The sequence below is a fragment of the Athalia rosae genome, chromosome 7 (genome assembly GCF_917208135.1).
Source record: "Athalia rosae chromosome 7, iyAthRosa1.1, whole genome shotgun sequence".
NCBI classification, from domain to species: Eukaryota; Metazoa; Arthropoda; class Insecta; order Hymenoptera; family Athaliidae; genus Athalia; species Athalia rosae.
The window spans coordinates 10,169,669-10,186,815 of NC_064032.1; the positions used below are offsets into that span (position 1 = coordinate 10,169,669).

Genomic DNA, 17,147 nt, shown 5'->3' on the forward strand with positions numbered 1-17,147 from the left:
TTTTTCTTTTTTTTTTTCGATTTCTCTCCGACTTCAGACGTGCACGAGCGCGGTGTACGTAACTTTCATGTTTTGCCTACTGTTCCGTAGGCTGTGCATCGTGGATAATAGCAGATGTACTTGTACCTAAATATACATGGTACATTTCACATGGGATTACTAACGCTGATATTAGCTGCGTATAAAGATAAAACGTAAAACATAATAAGGGACAGGAGGAAGAAAAAAAGAGCACAAAAATTAAAATCAAAATAAAACGAACGTCAGATGGGAACATTATATATGCAGCTGGTGTGCTGCGGTCGGGTTCTTCTTTTAATAAAAGCACATCAAAGCTGTAAAGCTTTGCCAGGTAACAAACAACGTACGTGGAAATTCCTCTCTCTCTCTCTCTCTCTCTCTGTCTCCCTCTCTCTGTCTTTCTCTACTTTCTTTCTCTCTCTCGCGAAACACGACAACTAACTAATTAACGAGCTGGTAGCTGCGCGGTAAAGATTTTTCTTTTTCCAAATTTTACTTTTTTTATTCATTTGTTTTTTTTTTTTTTGTTTCGTTTTTCATTCATTCATGCTTACAGAGACTATTTGGAGAAAAAAAAAAACGTGAGGGAAGAGTAAGCGAAGGAGGGAATGCTAATAATAATAATGATGATAAAAATAACGGTGATAAAAAATCAGAAGTTTCCAGGGGTTGATCTGAGGTCGCTGCATACGACGGTGGAGGGTATTAGGTATGAAAGGCGGAGCAAAAAAATGAAACGAAAAATGAAAAAGGATGGAAATTGAAATAAAAAAAAAAAATTCCTCCTCAACTATTGTGCCCTTTTACCTTTGACGACGCAAACCGCTGCACTGCACCCTCAGAAATGCGGGTAATATACGCGTGTGTATATATATATATATATATTTATACGTGACGTGGATTTCATGTACATATGACTAATCAAGAAAGCGTAAAACTGCCGAGTTCAAACTGCCGGGAACGAATGAAACGGAATCGATATCCCTGGGCTCTTTTGCGAAGGAATGAAAAATGACATGAGAGCAAACATGTTGGCCATTTGGCGAGCGCGTTCGCGGCGATGGTATTATATGCATTAGAAAAGAAAGAAAAAAAAAAAAAAAAAGAAGAAAAGTCCTCGTGGGCTCGCACTTTTTCATTATTATATTTTTTTTTTTCGTCCTTTTCCGTTCGACCAATTTTCTACCGCCACTCAGCGTGATTTAAGATCCGAATCGCGTGTCGCGAAATCAATTTCAATTTTCTACCGGCGCATTGTAGTTTAATACGTGCATAGGTACAGCGGTGGTACCTACACCTACTCGATGCCATAAGCATCATTCAAATGCAAACAAAGTAATTTCTCATATTTCCCAACACGTCTACCCAGAATGGATTCGACTTAGACGTCGAATTAAGGCTCGAGTGTCGTGCGGATGGGAAATCCGTGGGGTGACTGACTCTGTATTCGGTAATAAGCTCGAAACTTGATTAACTTAATATGTCTACTCCGCACACATTTACGACCAGCTATTTACCCGAATACGCAAATATACTCTGTGTTTAACCTCGTCATCGAGAAGCCGGGACTCTCGTGTTTCTGATTTTGAATTCTGACGTATTTAACTTTGCACTTGCTCCGCACCTCGTCAAATTCGTACAGGGTGACCTGAGAAAACGCGACGAATTTTCCCCCCAGTCGATAAAATCGCTATTAATCAACAAATCCCGTCAAGCTCTTATTTCGTCCGTCCGCGTATTTCTATTTCTAGTTCTCCCGCATCGGAAAATGATCAAATTTGAGGTTGAAAAAAAATGCCGTAACAAGAAATTTCGACTCTTCGGCGCGGTTGATTTTGCCAATTTTCTATAGCTCTAGCTCTCCCCCCTCCGCAATTTCGTCTCCAATCGTATCGCCTCTTTTTGAATCCATTCGCATTCCAGAATCTCTTCTTTCTCTTCGGAGCACCCTGTATACGGGGATAAAATACACGCGGATGTACAGATCGTACAAGGACTTGAAAAAGTCCTTGATTGTCTTTACAATATCATCGTACTCGGCTGGTATGAAATGACGGATACATGGTGAGCGAGTATAAATTGTCGCAGAGATCTCTATACCGTACGTACGTACGTGTGTGCTCGGGTGATACAGAGAAGTTATTACTGCGCCGCATCGTTTCACTCGGTAGTCCGTGACTCTGTATGTATGTATGTATAGCCGGATTCGGTATAGCTATCCGGTATAACAATAAGTATAAGTGACGTAGAATAATCACGCTAATGATATCAGTAGTACGAGCTGGTAAGGTAAAGGGGGTGAAAAGAGCCATACCACCTACCACTCTACTTCTCTACGTGGCAAGGGTTGCTTTAACAGGATAGGTGCAGACTGGTACGACATTCGTAACACGCGAACCTGACATCAACCGCGAACAATAAATACCGAACCCTGCACCACTTCCTCCTCCTCCTCCTCCTCCTCCTCCTCCTCCTCAATTTCACATCTTCTTCCTTTTTCTCATTCTTCGCTTATTCTATTTTGCTCGTCCCTTTTCGCCGTACGTGCCCATTTCTTTCAATTTTTTTCCATTTGTTTTTTTCCCTTCGTTTTACGACGTTAGTGCTTTTTACCGGGACAAATAGTTTCGGCGGACGGTTCTCCGTGCGAACGACATGACGGGTGGTTGGTTTCTACTTTACATTCCGATTCGAAGACTCCCCTGAGAAATCATTGACTGTAAATGGATTAGCGAAAGAAATGCAAAAATTAAAGCTCTGCTAGGTGTGGGGTTCGAACCCACGCTCCCTGACGGGAACCAAAGCTTAAATCTGGCGCCTTAGACCGCTCGGCCAACCTAGCTGTTGTTACCCGCGTACTCAATTGCGTATAAGAATAAAAGTCAATTTTTCAGCAAAAAAAAGTATGAAAAAAAACGGTCCAAAAATCGAAAATCCGAGAGACAGGTGTAATTTCGCAATAGAATTTGACGGTTCTAGGGTGTTTTTGCTGAATAACTTTTTTTTTTTATTTTTTCGATTCGTCGTTTCCAATTTTTCAAAATTCATCCATATACTCGGTGACGTGATCGTGCCGAAAAAAAAAAAACGAAATGAAAAATTAAAATTGAAAAAGACAAAAAATAACGCGGACGATCGGTATGACATTTAGCAAAGTTACACGAAGCGCGCAACAAGGCAGAGGAGTGGCAGATGATCGATTAGCATCGCGTTTCTAATGACACTTGACAGTATTTAACTTGTGTTACACTCGAAATACATATATACACATATGTAGGGTACACGTATGTCAAAATTTAACTCGACACCCCACGAGACGGTGGTATAATATATCCCTTCTCGTATCCTAACGCAAACCCGCATGTGCATCTCTCCCCAACTATTCCACACTTTCTTTTCTTTTTTTTTCGTTTTCCTTTTTTTTTTTTTTCTAACTTCTCCCTCCCCCTTCTTTTCTAATCCCTAAGGAAGGGTGCAGTGAAATGGCAAAGCGGTAAATCGGGTGTCAAAACAATTTCTATATAAATGTGCAAGTGCTGCAGGTTCCACTATTAGATTTCTTTTCATAATTCTTCGTATAATTTTTTTCCTTCTTTCTTCTTCACTCAAACTTCACCATACGGGCATCGGGTAGAGAGAAGAAAAAAAAAATCTAATATGAAATTTCATTCAATTATAAACCTTTCTATTATTATACGATATTATACTATACATGCATCTGTCGTTTTCATCTCATCTTTCACAGTTTATGTACAACGCAAATTTACACAGTCGAAATGGGAAAAGATTAGAAGGGGGGGGGGGGGTGGGGGGGGGAAGGGAAAAAAGAGAAGAATTAATAAACGTCAAAATTTTTGAAAAACTCACTTTCCTAAAAATATACTCATGTATTTTACGTTAACTGTATACCGTGTACGGCACTCTCACGTTTCCTATTCCAAAATTGTTACGTACATGTTAATAAATACATTCATATATATATATATATATATATATGAAAATTTATCACCCTCCACCTTCGAACAAACGCTAAATCGTATTTGTAATACTTAGGCTACACTCGTCAAGCGCGGTTCACTACGAAAACTACGTCAAGTATAATGTTTGCAGAGCGTGAAATTGAGTTACTCGCGGATTTATTCTGTTCCTTACGAGCGGAGCCACACGCACATAAATATACAGACGTGACGATAGCCTCTTTCTTTTGAAGGAACGAATGAGAGGAAAAAAAAACAAAAAAAAAAAATGGAAACGTTTCTTTATATTCCTGAAATTCAATTTTATTCAGCCTACCGCGCATATCATCCCCTCGCGTGCGGCGGGGGTATAGGTGGTGCTCCGGGGATAAGTAAAACAAAATCTCTCTTTTTTTTTTTTTCTTTCTCTCTTTTTTTGCCTGCAAAAAGTACAAGCGATTCGCGATACACCGTGTAACATGTGCACGTAAATACCTATGACAGATCGTCTAAGAAACGAAAAAAAAAAATAAAATAAATAAAAAGAAAGAAAGAAAAAAAAAAGAATTTAATCAACTAACCAGAGAAGCCATAAATAACAATTCGGACGTATATGTCTATAGATAACTTACGTATATAAGCCTGTGCGGTTCTTACGTTTCTTTTTTCTGTTGTTTTATTTTTGCTTTTTTTCCCTATGTTTCTTCGGTGCAGTTCATGCGGAGATCGGTCAGACAATGGATGACAAATTGAGTATGGAGTAAAGCGAAAAAATCTTGCACCCAACCTGCAGCGCGGCACTGCACCCTATTTGTCTAGGTATATACCACATGTAATACATAATGTGTGGTACATAGGCAGACGTGATAGCAATAGGAGAGTCTAGATTTAACTCGGCGATTCAGAAAACTACTAGCTTGCGATATATTGTTGTATTATAAATATGTGTTTTGTACTCGTACGTGAAACGTGCTACCGAAATAGAGAAAAAGTTTTAAAAAGAACAACGAAGAAGAAGACAACGTGTCTCTGACAAAAGAAAAATGATCCTCGCTGATAAGGGAGATGAAGAAAATCGCGACAAAGATTCTCCATCTGTATTATATGTATAAATATATGGGGTTACGTCGAAGTACACGCAAATGTGCGAAAACTATTCACTGGAAAAAAAAAAAATCAACTAAATGAAAAACTTTCTTTTTTTTTTGTTAATAAATAGAAGGGATAACGACAAAATATTTGTTGTGCGTCATCTGAAAAGAGAAAGTGAAGCAATGAAAGCAGCCGGAGGAAGAGATAGGGAGATAAAGATGAAGATAAAGATAAAAAAAGTGAAAAAAGGTTGGAGTAAGATAGGGATACATAGTAGTAGGATTCTTAAATATTTAATATCATGATTAAAGGCGCGTCGGAGGTGGTAGACCCCGTTATTTCAGTCTGGAGGATATTTCGCTTGTTTGGTCCACATAATGGAACCCATAGAACCAAAGAAATAAAAAACATTGAAAAAGAAGAAAAAAAAAAAGCAGAGGAGAAAAAAAAAAGGAAAGAGAGGAGGAAAATTAAAAGAAAAAGAACGCGAAGAAAAGAGGAAAAAAATCCACGTCATAAAAGAGAAAAGGAATGAAGTAGACCCGAAAAATGTCACATGACAATGACAATTATTTTGAAGTGCGTGCATAAATAAATCCACAGTCTTTTTTAAATCCCTCTTAAAGATAATTATGAAAAAAGTGAGAGAAAAAGAAATGAGAAAAATTATTTCGTATGAATCGAAGTAGAAATAAAATAAAAAAATTAAATGAAAAGGTTTATCCCTACGCACTTATATACGTATACAGCTATGAAGCGCATTAGAGGGTAGCTGAGAAGACTATAAAAATTTATTCGAATCAGCGCGTCCTCGCGAAAAGGAAAAATGTAGAATAAAAATGGAATTGAAGATCTGAGGAAACCGAGTAAGACGGAAAGAAAGGAAAAAAAAAAAATCATAAGTATATTCGTAAATAAAATTTTATTTAGGGTTGGGAATGGGGTGGGTGGCAGAATGGTGACACGCTCCACTGCTGACCCTCGATATGAAGTGATCGTCGGTCCACTGTAACGCGGAGGTCAGAACTGGAAGATTTTCCTACATATATATAAAAGACATTTCTAGTCGAATCATTTTGACAATCTCTTTTCTCTTTTTCATTCGGTTTCATGAATAAACGAAAAAACAATGAGAAAATCGGAATTTGCATAATTATTGCGTGGAAAGTATAGCGAAGCTTTGAATATTCAAATTCTTCTACAAGGGAAACTTACAATTAGAGCATCAAAATTGAATCCTCCCAAAATTTTATCACGCGAAAGTACTCCTGAATTTTTTTTTTCTCCAATCGAAATGTGACATTTTTCAACTACACGTGTAGACTGCGTAGGGGATTTGGCACGAGATGCCCCAATACTACCCACTCGCAGTCTTCTTCCTTTCATTTCACATGATCCTTTTATTTTTTTCTATTTTTTCCTTCCTTTTTTATTTTATTTTCACGCGGTGATACGCTATATCGAATATACAGTGAGGGGTATATGGAAATGGAATATAAAATAACCTTCCTTCCATTCCCCGTATGTATATTATAATATAAAATCAATGCATCGCCATTACGGTCGAATGGATCAAAATCAAGGGATAATATGATGATGTAGTGGAAGACATAAAGGGAGGAGAACATTTGGAGACGGGGGCGTTCGACCGTTTCGCACATCATTCCTTTTTCTATACGATAAATAAATTTTCTCACTTTTGAATATTGTCGTCCATACACACTCGCAAGATCGTACTACAAACGAAAAATTGAACAGATTCTTAGTGAATCTTTTTCTTCAGTTTTCCAGGGTGCAATAAGGATTAACAGTACCCTTATCGGATATCGGATTCAAAATTTCGTTAATTCGATCGATCGTCTGATTGTGAAGTTAATTGAAAAATATCCGAGTTTGGCAAAAAATTTGGAGATGCCGGGGATCGAACCCGGGGCCTTTCACATGCAAAGCGAACGCTCTACCACTGAGCTACATCCCCTCATAAAATGATATTGCTATTTTGTAAATTATCAATCACAAAAATTTATATTCAATTGGTATTGCTCAGTTTTATAGTAAGAGTGATAAGGAATAATTTTGAAATTGACTCGAGGAATAGATAAGAATTTCCGGCGGTCATTTTAGCTTGTGATCATAGATTTGCTTATGTACCCAGACTCAGAAATTTTGTGATCAAATCACTATTGGTTCCATGGTGTAATGGTTAGCACTCTGGACTCTGAATCCAGCGATCCGAGTTCAAATCTCGGTGGGACCTGAAATCTTTTTTCAACCGATCCTAGCGCAGATCATTGACTTTTTTTCGGTGGATTCGTGATTACCGATCTCTCAAAGTAGACTGCGAATTGATCTAGTCCAGATTTATGAGCGTAAAATCTGCAAAAGTAAATTTCAAATTCTCAACAACGATCAAAAAAACTATTTGACAGCGGTGGGATTCGAACCCACGCCCTTTCGGACTGGTGCCTAAAACCAGCGCCTTAGACCGCTCGGCCACGCTGCCTTCGATAACAGCTGATAAGTAGACAATAACAAATTTCACAACACAGGAAATCCAAAATCTAGATATCTACTTTGTCGTTTTTACATCACAAAATTTTCGTACAATAATAGTGATCATATTTTCCTCAAAAACATCCAAAAACGACGCACAAATATCGTTGTACAAGAAAAAAAAAAAAAAATGCTATATAAAAATTCAACTTTTGGATTTCGAATTATTTTACAAAAAACACTTTCGAATCAAAAGGCGCAGGGGGGAGAATCAAGCGTGAAAAAATTTTCCCATCATTAAAAATTCGGAAGGTAGCTAGGTGGGTCTATGCCAATGGGAACAGATTTCATTCGATTGATCATCACAAGTTGAGTCAAAGGAAAAAAGAAAGAAAAAAAGAAAGCTTTGCAAAAACTAAAAATAGTGGATGATAATTGTATTGATGTAATTGAGAGAGAGAAAAAGAATGAATTCGACGAACCGAAATGTTCGCTTTGTGTACGTTGTATATATACATATATATATTTCATTCTTTTTATTCCACTCGTTGTCAGTTTCCAACCCCAATCTCCGCAGGTTCGCGTTGCCGGATTGCATCATGGTGCAATCGTTGCAGTATATGCTACACTCGGTATATACGGGAGCAATTAGAGAATAGAATTAAGATCTCAATTTGCACGTTCCCCATATATACCATGGTTCCCCTTAGTGAATATAATTCTATACGCTCGTCGCGTATATAGTCTGGTAACTCGATGCGTAATAAGTCACACCGCGGGGGGGGGGGGGGGGGGAGGAGGTTAAGGGGGAATGGGATAAATTCGCAGATCGTTTCTACACTGCAACTGCAGACACGACGACTCGACTAGGACTACCGTCACCGACTACGACTACGACTGCAACGACTTACTGCATTAGCCACCCCAGTGATTCTACGCCACGTATATACAGAAAGTATTTACATATATACCGGCTCACCATCTACAGCTGATATACAGACGTAAAACTATAAGAGCGCGGTAATTGTTCTCGATGACTCGACATCATTTTTATTTTCTAATCCCCCACAGCGTTCGTCCTTCCTCGATGAATACGTAGAAACGTACAAGGGTGTGTAACAACACGTGCGGATCCTCCTGATCGTATGGTACCTTCATAAATTTTTTATCTCGTTTATATTTTTCCATTCCACAATCTTTTTTTCCCTCCCTCGTTTACCTGCGGGCTTACTTGTTCACCTGTACCGCACCGGCCCCGTAATTTCGGGATTGCTACGACACGGAAATCGAGCGGTGGAATATAAAGAGTAAAAAGCGAGCGGAAAAGGGCACGAAAAAGGGGAGGAAACGAAAACAAAAAAAAAAAAAAGGAAAAAATGCGGGAAAAAAAGAAATAAGGGGACAACCCGCGCCCCACGAGGTTCAGATATTTTATCGAAGCCGTAAAAATGACCGTGACTGACCATAGGAGAATATCTGAGTGTCTACCTATATATACACGTTTATGTATACCGAACCAAAACTCATCGGTGTTTTACGTTTCGCGAAGCCGCATAATACCGAACCTCGAATTTAGCCAGTTACTAGATTTTATAAGGTTTTCTACGCTTCGACAAACCTGCATTTAATTTTCCGTACGAAGCACGTTTGTATTCGCGGTCAACGTACAGGTACGTCAATTGCGAAATTTTTTTCCCGGGGGTTGAATTCGTTCTCTTTTTTTTCACTCCTATGTATTTTTTTCTCATCCCCTCCTCCCGCTCCTCCGATCTCTGATAATCACCGGTCACTGCTGGGATGAAAAAATGTGGATCGCTTCGAGCGAGAAACAAAAAATGAAGAAAGACGGAAGGACGGGGTGGGGGGAAGAGACGAGAGAGAGGGATCCCGCTAAGGGGTAGAGAAATGCATCGCTTGCAAAGAGCATGCGATTACGCGATCATGCGGCAGGATGTTCTGCAGCCTGCGCGCTGCCTTCGTAGGTATATTGTACAAGGGGATCCTGCGGACAGAAGTCTATCTACCGATATCTACCGCAACAAGTACACACTGCAGATATATATATATATGTACGAAACTACCGACGTGCACACGACGTATATACCTGCGCGCATGGGAGATGCAGTTTCATCTCTTGATCTGATCTACTGCTGTTCCCGTTGCCGCAGCTACTGGTACATAACGTAGGTACATAGGTAGATGTACATGCGGCGTACAGATTTAAGTGGATTATAAACGCGAAGTGATTCGCGAACCAGGTTACAGTCTCTCCCTCTCTCTCTCCGACTCTCTCTTTCTCTTTATCGCTCCCTTTCCACGTGTGTATTGCGGTTGCATTGCGACGAGTGCTTTAGCTTTAGCTTTCAAAGTTCACGCCTCACTTGCCTCGCCTGCAGAGCAGATCATGACGATCGCTTGATCAAAGGATCCCCCTCTCTCTCTCTCTCTCCTTCTCACCGCTCTTCCGTCCTCGAGTATAGGTAGGTAGGTATATATATATATATGCGATATAATACGTGCAGTTTGATCAGAATCCTAGCAAACTCTCCCGACTGGCGTGAGTTTCCCTCCATATTCCGCAGCACCTCCAACGACGTTACTTTCCGCACGTGTGTGCGTGGGTGTGCGTGTGCGTGTGCGCACGTATACCTGTGTGCAGGTTTATATCGATAATATTAGCGCGTACGTTTAACCGCGTTTCCATATGTAACTGCGCGTGTATCGCGCGTTGCCGTTATACGGCCGGTCTGCAAATTCATCCCGAAAGTGCATTAGATGCATTTATTCGCAATGTACATATAATTGCCGACAGACAGACTGCAGTTGCAGTATAGCCCCTAAATTCTGTCGATTCCCTCTTCGGATGTGTGTATGTACATGTGCGTATGATGACCATTTCGATAACCAGTTATCAATTGAATTTAATTGCTTCGGATACGCGCCGCTTCTCATTTATATGCCTCCACTTGTAATGAACCTGGTTTGTATGCGGAGTACAAGTTGCGCGCGGGCGGAGGATCGATTATTTTTGAAGCGAGCGAGACGTAAGTCCATTCGGAGAATCGAGGGACGAAAAATGTCTTCAATTTTTGTGAGCTTTTTGAAAAAATTGCACGATACTCACTGACCTGGGATAATTTCTCTCTCTCTTTTTTTTTTTTTTGTAACATGCGTTCTCTGCGCTCAGCGAATACGGCGAACTCGTTTTTTGATGGTAAAAAATATTCGCATTTCTATTACGAATCAAACGAGCCCAAGTTCGTTGAATTCCGATCATTCGGTCCCGAGATATGATGAAAAACGTAACTGCGGATTGAATTCAAAGGGAAATCTGAGTTAGTTCCCACTCCTGCCGTCGCATGGCGCATGATTCGCTAGACTTTCTCGCTACCGAAAGTATCCCGACCGACACGTGAACAAGCGCGCTATTTTTCGATTTGCGACACGAACCTCACTCGACATTAAAAATACAATTCTCTTATTCGATTCTCCGAGTGTCTTCAGCTATCGACAATTAACGACACAAAATATTAAACCGGATAAAAATCAGAATAAAAATGTGGACCCGCTCGTACAGCACAAGATAGCGACGCGTAGACCAAATTCGTGTACGGGGATGAGACGGGAGAGAAAATTCACGACAGGAGTTTTTTGGAGGTCGGAAGATGAGGAGGGAAGAGGGACGCCCGGGGCTCATGTAAATGAAATTATAGTGAAAACAAAGTTAACCGCGTGCGACGCTGATGTATGTACACGGTTCCGCAACTCTGCGTCAGACTTCCCGCCGGTCGTTTTCCTCTGGCGGTGGTGGTTTTTTATATTTTCAATCGATTTTCGTTTGTTTTTTTTGTTTTATTTTATTTATCGAGCTATCATTATTGTTATTACAACATTTCTCTCACTATCTCGGGCTCGATGTCGCGATGGGTTGCCGGCGTTCGGCTATCGACGATGCGCGGATGCGCTATGCCGATTTTATTTTTTTTTTTTGTTTATTTTTCATTTTTTCATTTTTATTTCTCGTTATTTTCTTGATACGAAAAGTTTTCGACGATACAACGGCGATCGCGGACGTGCTTACACGTATCGGCCAATTTTTTTTTTCACCCGGTTTTAAATTACAACGAAAATTGCGGAACCCCCAAAATTACCTCCAATTACTCCAGTCCCTCCAGCTGATGCGGATGCTGATGACAGCAGATCCGAAATAAAACGTATACCTACGTCGATCCCCTCTGACAACAACGATCTCTCCTGGAATTGGAGATGATAATGATATCGGGATTGTACGTATGGAAAAAAAGAATTAACAAAAAACCAAGTTAACGATGTTTTTTCTTAACCTGTTGTATTAACAACAGTATGGAAGATTTATTGTCTTAGAATATAGGTATACTCGGTAGTTGGAAAATAAAAAAAAACTTTGAAAACACAAAAATTTGCCGTATACACATGTAACTGCACCGCGTTCTACTGTTCGAAAAAAAAAAAACGTTTACACAATTAATTGATTGATAGATTAATGGAGAACCGATCGGAGCCAATCGGGGTTTTTTCTGTTTTTATTTTCTTCATTTCGAGGAGAGAAAAAAATGAAAAATTATACGAAGCATGATGATAGAGATTTAGGTGTACTTAGGTACGAATGTATTACATATTATACATAATAAATATACACACCTATGTGTCTGTCTAAAATATATGTATATTCGGGGGGGGAGACGAGAAGATGGCGGATAATCCGTTTTGCTGCAAGTCATCCGGATGATCTTCATCTCTTATACCGAAAATATCGCGCGCGAGATTCTGCACATCAGATAGACGTATACGTGCAGGTATATATGTGGTACATATGTACAGGAAGATGACTGTAGATCAATCATTCGACGACAAGCCAAAAAAATCCTACCCACAGAGTGTAGAAGTGAAGTGGTCCGGTGATGGTGCTAAACGCGATATCCTTAAACCCGCACAAAGGTTCCCCGTATAGATTTTCACACAACGCGCTAAGGACCCCAGGACAAAATAACAAATTACCAAATGAAAAACAAACCAAGCAAAATAGTGCAAAGATTTCCTTTGAATTACTCAAAATCGATATCCTTATCTTATTCATTTATTGTCTGAAATATTTCAATCCAGATTATACGCGTTGTATACCCATGTGAGTATGTATATATGTATATTATATACAACGTGAATATCACGTGGTGTAATATATTACAGATCACGTGGTGCATGGAGAATGTGTTTAGGCAAATTTTTTCGTTTCGGAAATATAGATATAAAAAACATAGAGAGATTGATCTGGTCATGGGATTCGCGGGGGGTCCCATATACATAAAAGTGGGGTGGCAAAACAAAATCTTTTTTTTCCACCATTATTATACTTCCTCAGCGTGGCGAATAAAACGAGCTTAAATTATATAACCTCTTCTCGTGATGACGATAATAAAAAAAATAACAATAATAATAATAATAATAATAAGATCCTTTCTTCCTTTGGTTCTTACAATCTCAATTTTATATATATATATATATACGTACATGTATATACCGTCACCGCAATCGAGATCAGATATAAATTATATCTGGTATATCACCAGCGTGGAATAAAAAAAAAAAAAAAAAGAAAAATAAAAAAAAGAAAAAATGTGCCACGCAAAATCCAATTTAAAGATAACGCGACCGCTGTTACAGGCTTTATACACTTCACGGTATACCTAACCTACCACTCTACCGATCTGCATAAAAACTTTCACGCTATTTACATTATATTCTTTATTTATTCATTTTCCTTTTCTCCGTGAGATTCCCATAGTATGCCCCCCGAAATAATCGCTCGAAATCAGATGAAGAGAAAAACACGAATTAAATACACGGGGTTTCGATTTTCCGTTGAAACCTCCATTTTTCTTCCCTTAAAATTGAAAAAAACAAAAAAAAAAAAAGAAAAGAATTTTGCGAAACATTTGAGCCGCGGATATATAGTCGTAAACATCCAGAGGGTTGAAGGGGTCGTTTCAGCGTCTCTCATACTTCGTAATACTTTCATGGCGTTAATCCTTAATTTTACAGGACACTGATTCCCCCGAAGGAATATTATAACGTAGGTATAACGCATATACATCTAAAATCCTCCCCTTTCTCGCTGCTCTTCTGCCTTTGAGAATAGCAATTAGCGATCTTAATCCTCGCGGCCTAAGGCATGGCGCCGTTTATTATTGTTACCCGTCTTCGTTTTCTTATACATATATATACTTATTATTTTTATCATCATTATAATTTTTCGTTATTATTGTAAATATTTTAAGCACCGTCTCCGCATGTATTTATGTACATTGAAATATATATATATATATATATATATATATACATTTTTATTGTATAACTTCCTAAGATTTTGCTAAAAGATTCTTTTTCAACGCGGTTATGCTGCTGCCCACCCTATATAAGGAAACCTTGTTGTCTTCGTTTTCGGCTTCTCTTTATTTTCAACAGGAAAAAAAGGAAATAAAAGGAGGAAAGAAAATCGGAGAGAGAGAGAGAGATGAAAGTATAAAAACGATGCTCATAATTAGCAAAGTAATTATACTTCAACCCCATACAAAAATAAAACACAAAGGAATTTATAACCAGGCATGAGCTAATTCTATGACGTTCCCTTTCGTTTTCCTTTTTTTTTTTCCCTCCTCATTTCGAATTACGTGAAAATAAAAAAAAAAAAAAAAAAAAAAAGAAAGAAAATTTAACGCGCAACAAAAGGGATTATCTTCGATTTTAACGTCTGACCTGGACCAATTAGTCTGCAAAAAAAAGATTAGGAAGAAAAGAGACGCTGAGAGGACAGAAGAATAAAGTCTCTTCGGATATTTTCGGACGGAGGGAAAAATTTCGTGTAACCGGTGTGAGAAAAAAGGAAAAAGAAAAAGACGGGCATCCAGCACATCCGGATTGAATTTTTGATCCTCGTTTTTTTTATATTTTATTTTTTCCTTTTTCAAATTTATAGCGAGTCGCGTGATCTCGAGATAGATCTGGAGTTGGGTCTCCCCCTTTTTCACGGTTGTAACATGCGATTAGCCTTCCCGGTGACACGCGATCTGCAAAATTTTCAACCCTAAAAGTGTTTACGCTCGAGATGATCCATTGATAGAATTTTAAACCAACCACCCCCCCCTACCCTTTCGCCCCTCGTTTTTTTTCTACGACGGAACTGTACACTCTACATATGTAATATGTTCGATGTGGAAATACAGCGCAAAGTGAAAAGCTTGAAAAGTTACGTACAGCCGGAATACACGGTATATTCCATATCCTGGATATTATATCGTACGTACGTCGAATTAGTAGCAGAGGAGATTATAGCTCTGGCGACGCTTTGACAACCGGATGTACCGATTTTACAACCAGCACGCGACGGAAACGGATTCTGCGAATGAAATTTAGGGTTGAACGTTACACGCGGCTAGCTCGATAAGGGATGAAGGGAGGGAAGAGGGAATAAGAGAATCGGGCAACCGATGTATACCTACATACTTGACCGAGAGTGGTGCGAATATATACCTATATGTGAAAACTATTGCGCATCGAGACGGAGAGTATGCGAGAAACGCACGCGCGCGCGCGCGAGCGCGAATTTATACACGCCGAATTAGGTTTCGGTTACAAATTTAGACGTCGTAGGACATGGAGATATACACATATGTACGCACCGCTTCGGATCTACAGGGTGATCAATTCCTTCTTTTTTTTTTTTTCTGTCTCAAACCCGAATCTAGAATCGATCGATTTTCTCTCCACGGTTCGAATGTCCGTCGCGTACATACGAAGTCCGGTGATGTATTTTTGATTTTTTTCTCGATATTTTTCTGAAAAGAAAACTCACCGGAGGTACCGATCGGGACTCTCCCAGTCGGATATCGTAATTATTCGAGTCACCCCGTATGCAAATATTGAAACAGGGTAAGGTAAGATAGTTAGGATCGTGTGACATCCTGCTAAATCAGTTCTCGAGAAATCCAACGGAGTTGAATAATAATGTCTCGCGGTTAAATAATCGATATGGCCATAGGTCGTGTTGTTTATTCTAAGAATCGGTGCGACGTTAAGTGTGTAAAAAAAAAAAGAAAGGGAACGTAAAAGATATATTCGTTATACGTCCCGACGTACATTTTTTTTTTTTTTTTTTTTTTCTCTTTTCTCTCTACGTCATTTCACTACGGCGTTTCATCGAAAAACTTTTACTACCTCGATAGACGCTGCACACGTCCTTCTCACTGTGCAGCTATTCATCCTCGGTGTCTCTCGACTCGCCCTCGACTATCTCGTATAGACATAACAAATATCAAGGCCAACCGTAAGTCATAGACCACCAAATATCTCCAAAGATTCTTAACCAGGTCCGAGTTTACCGGCCCCCCATATTACGCTTACGTTACACGTGATTCATATCCAACGGACTTCGTACCACTGAGCATCTGTACCAGGGTATAGAGTGACCAAAATCCTTTTCCGGTATCGTAAGTATAAGTATAAACTTTGCTCTCTCATACTCGCCGTTCTCCGTTTTCATCGTAATTGATGAGGAGATGAATAGAACGATTTCAATCGTTATTCGTTTCGGCAAACCTTGGGTAGCTCCACGAGGTTTATTAAAACGTAGAAGTTAAATTGCGCCGAAAAAAAAATAAATAAAAAAAAAATAACGAAAGAGGGGATGAAGAGCCGGGGAGTACCTCTATACAAGTGCGTGCATCTGCAGTTGCGTGCAGCGAGTGCAACAACGCACTTTGTGTGTAAGTAAATATATGTATGAATATATATATATAAATATATATGAACGCGAATGTGTGCCGTGTACGTACCTAGGTGCACGTACTTATATATATATATATATACATATATATACCAATTGCAACCTACACCGTAACAGCCCTTAATTTGGCAAAGTGGTTCTCACTGCAGGGGTGCCCCAGGGCGGACATTGCAACAGATGAGAGAAGGGAGAGCTGGCTTTAAGGGTTGTGGAAATTACGAGCAATTAGCTAAACAAAGATACCGAAAAATAAATAACTAAGCAGATGAGGAGAATTATACGGACTGGCGTTAGGATTTTTTAAAAAACTGTCTATCAGAATGAAAAGAAAACGCTGTTGTAGCAAATGAGGGAATTAAAAGAACGACGACGACGCAGACGACGTAGTCGTCCCCGCGACTATTTTTACCTGTTTACCTGATCACGATTTTTACCGGTTCGCAATCGACCGTCGATCGCGAACCGCGAAACAATTACACCGTAGGTATGTATTATGTATAATAGAACGTCAGTTAGGTTTCACGTTTAGATTAACCAGCTCAATCACACGTATCCAACCAATTCCTATGCTCAGCTGCTCATCAATACAGGTAATAGCCTCGCTCCGTATAGCTCTCCTTTCTCTTTCCCTCCCTCTTGCTCTGTTCTTCCAACACACGAACGCGACCGCGTCTACCTACGCTCGCTCACCGTGCATACACCTGCATGCCTCAGTGTGCACGCTGCATCTGTACTTCTCTAATAGGCATATAATCGGCCGCCATAGA

At 39.4% G+C, this 17,147-nt stretch overlaps 4 non-coding genes across 4 annotated transcripts; 1 reads left to right on the forward strand and 3 right to left on the reverse strand.

Moving 5' to 3' along the window:
- Nucleotides 1–2,779: 2,779 nt before the first annotated feature.
- Nucleotides 2,780–2,863, reverse strand: Trnal-uaa. Its single transcript has one exon. It is a non-coding gene; the product is annotated as a tRNA-Leu (tRNA).
- A 4,112-nt stretch (nt 2,864–6,975) lies between these two features.
- On the reverse strand, nt 6,976–7,047 carry Trnaa-ugc. Its single transcript has one exon. It is a non-coding gene; the product is annotated as a tRNA-Ala (tRNA).
- A 207-nt stretch (nt 7,048–7,254) lies between these two features.
- Trnaq-cug lies at nt 7,255–7,326 on the forward strand. The gene has a single exon. It is a non-coding gene; the product is annotated as a tRNA-Gln (tRNA).
- Nucleotides 7,327–7,492: 166 nt separating this feature from the next.
- Trnal-uag lies at nt 7,493–7,572 on the reverse strand. Its single transcript has one exon. It is a non-coding gene; the product is annotated as a tRNA-Leu (tRNA).
- Between the last annotated feature and the right edge of the window lie 9,575 nt (nt 7,573–17,147).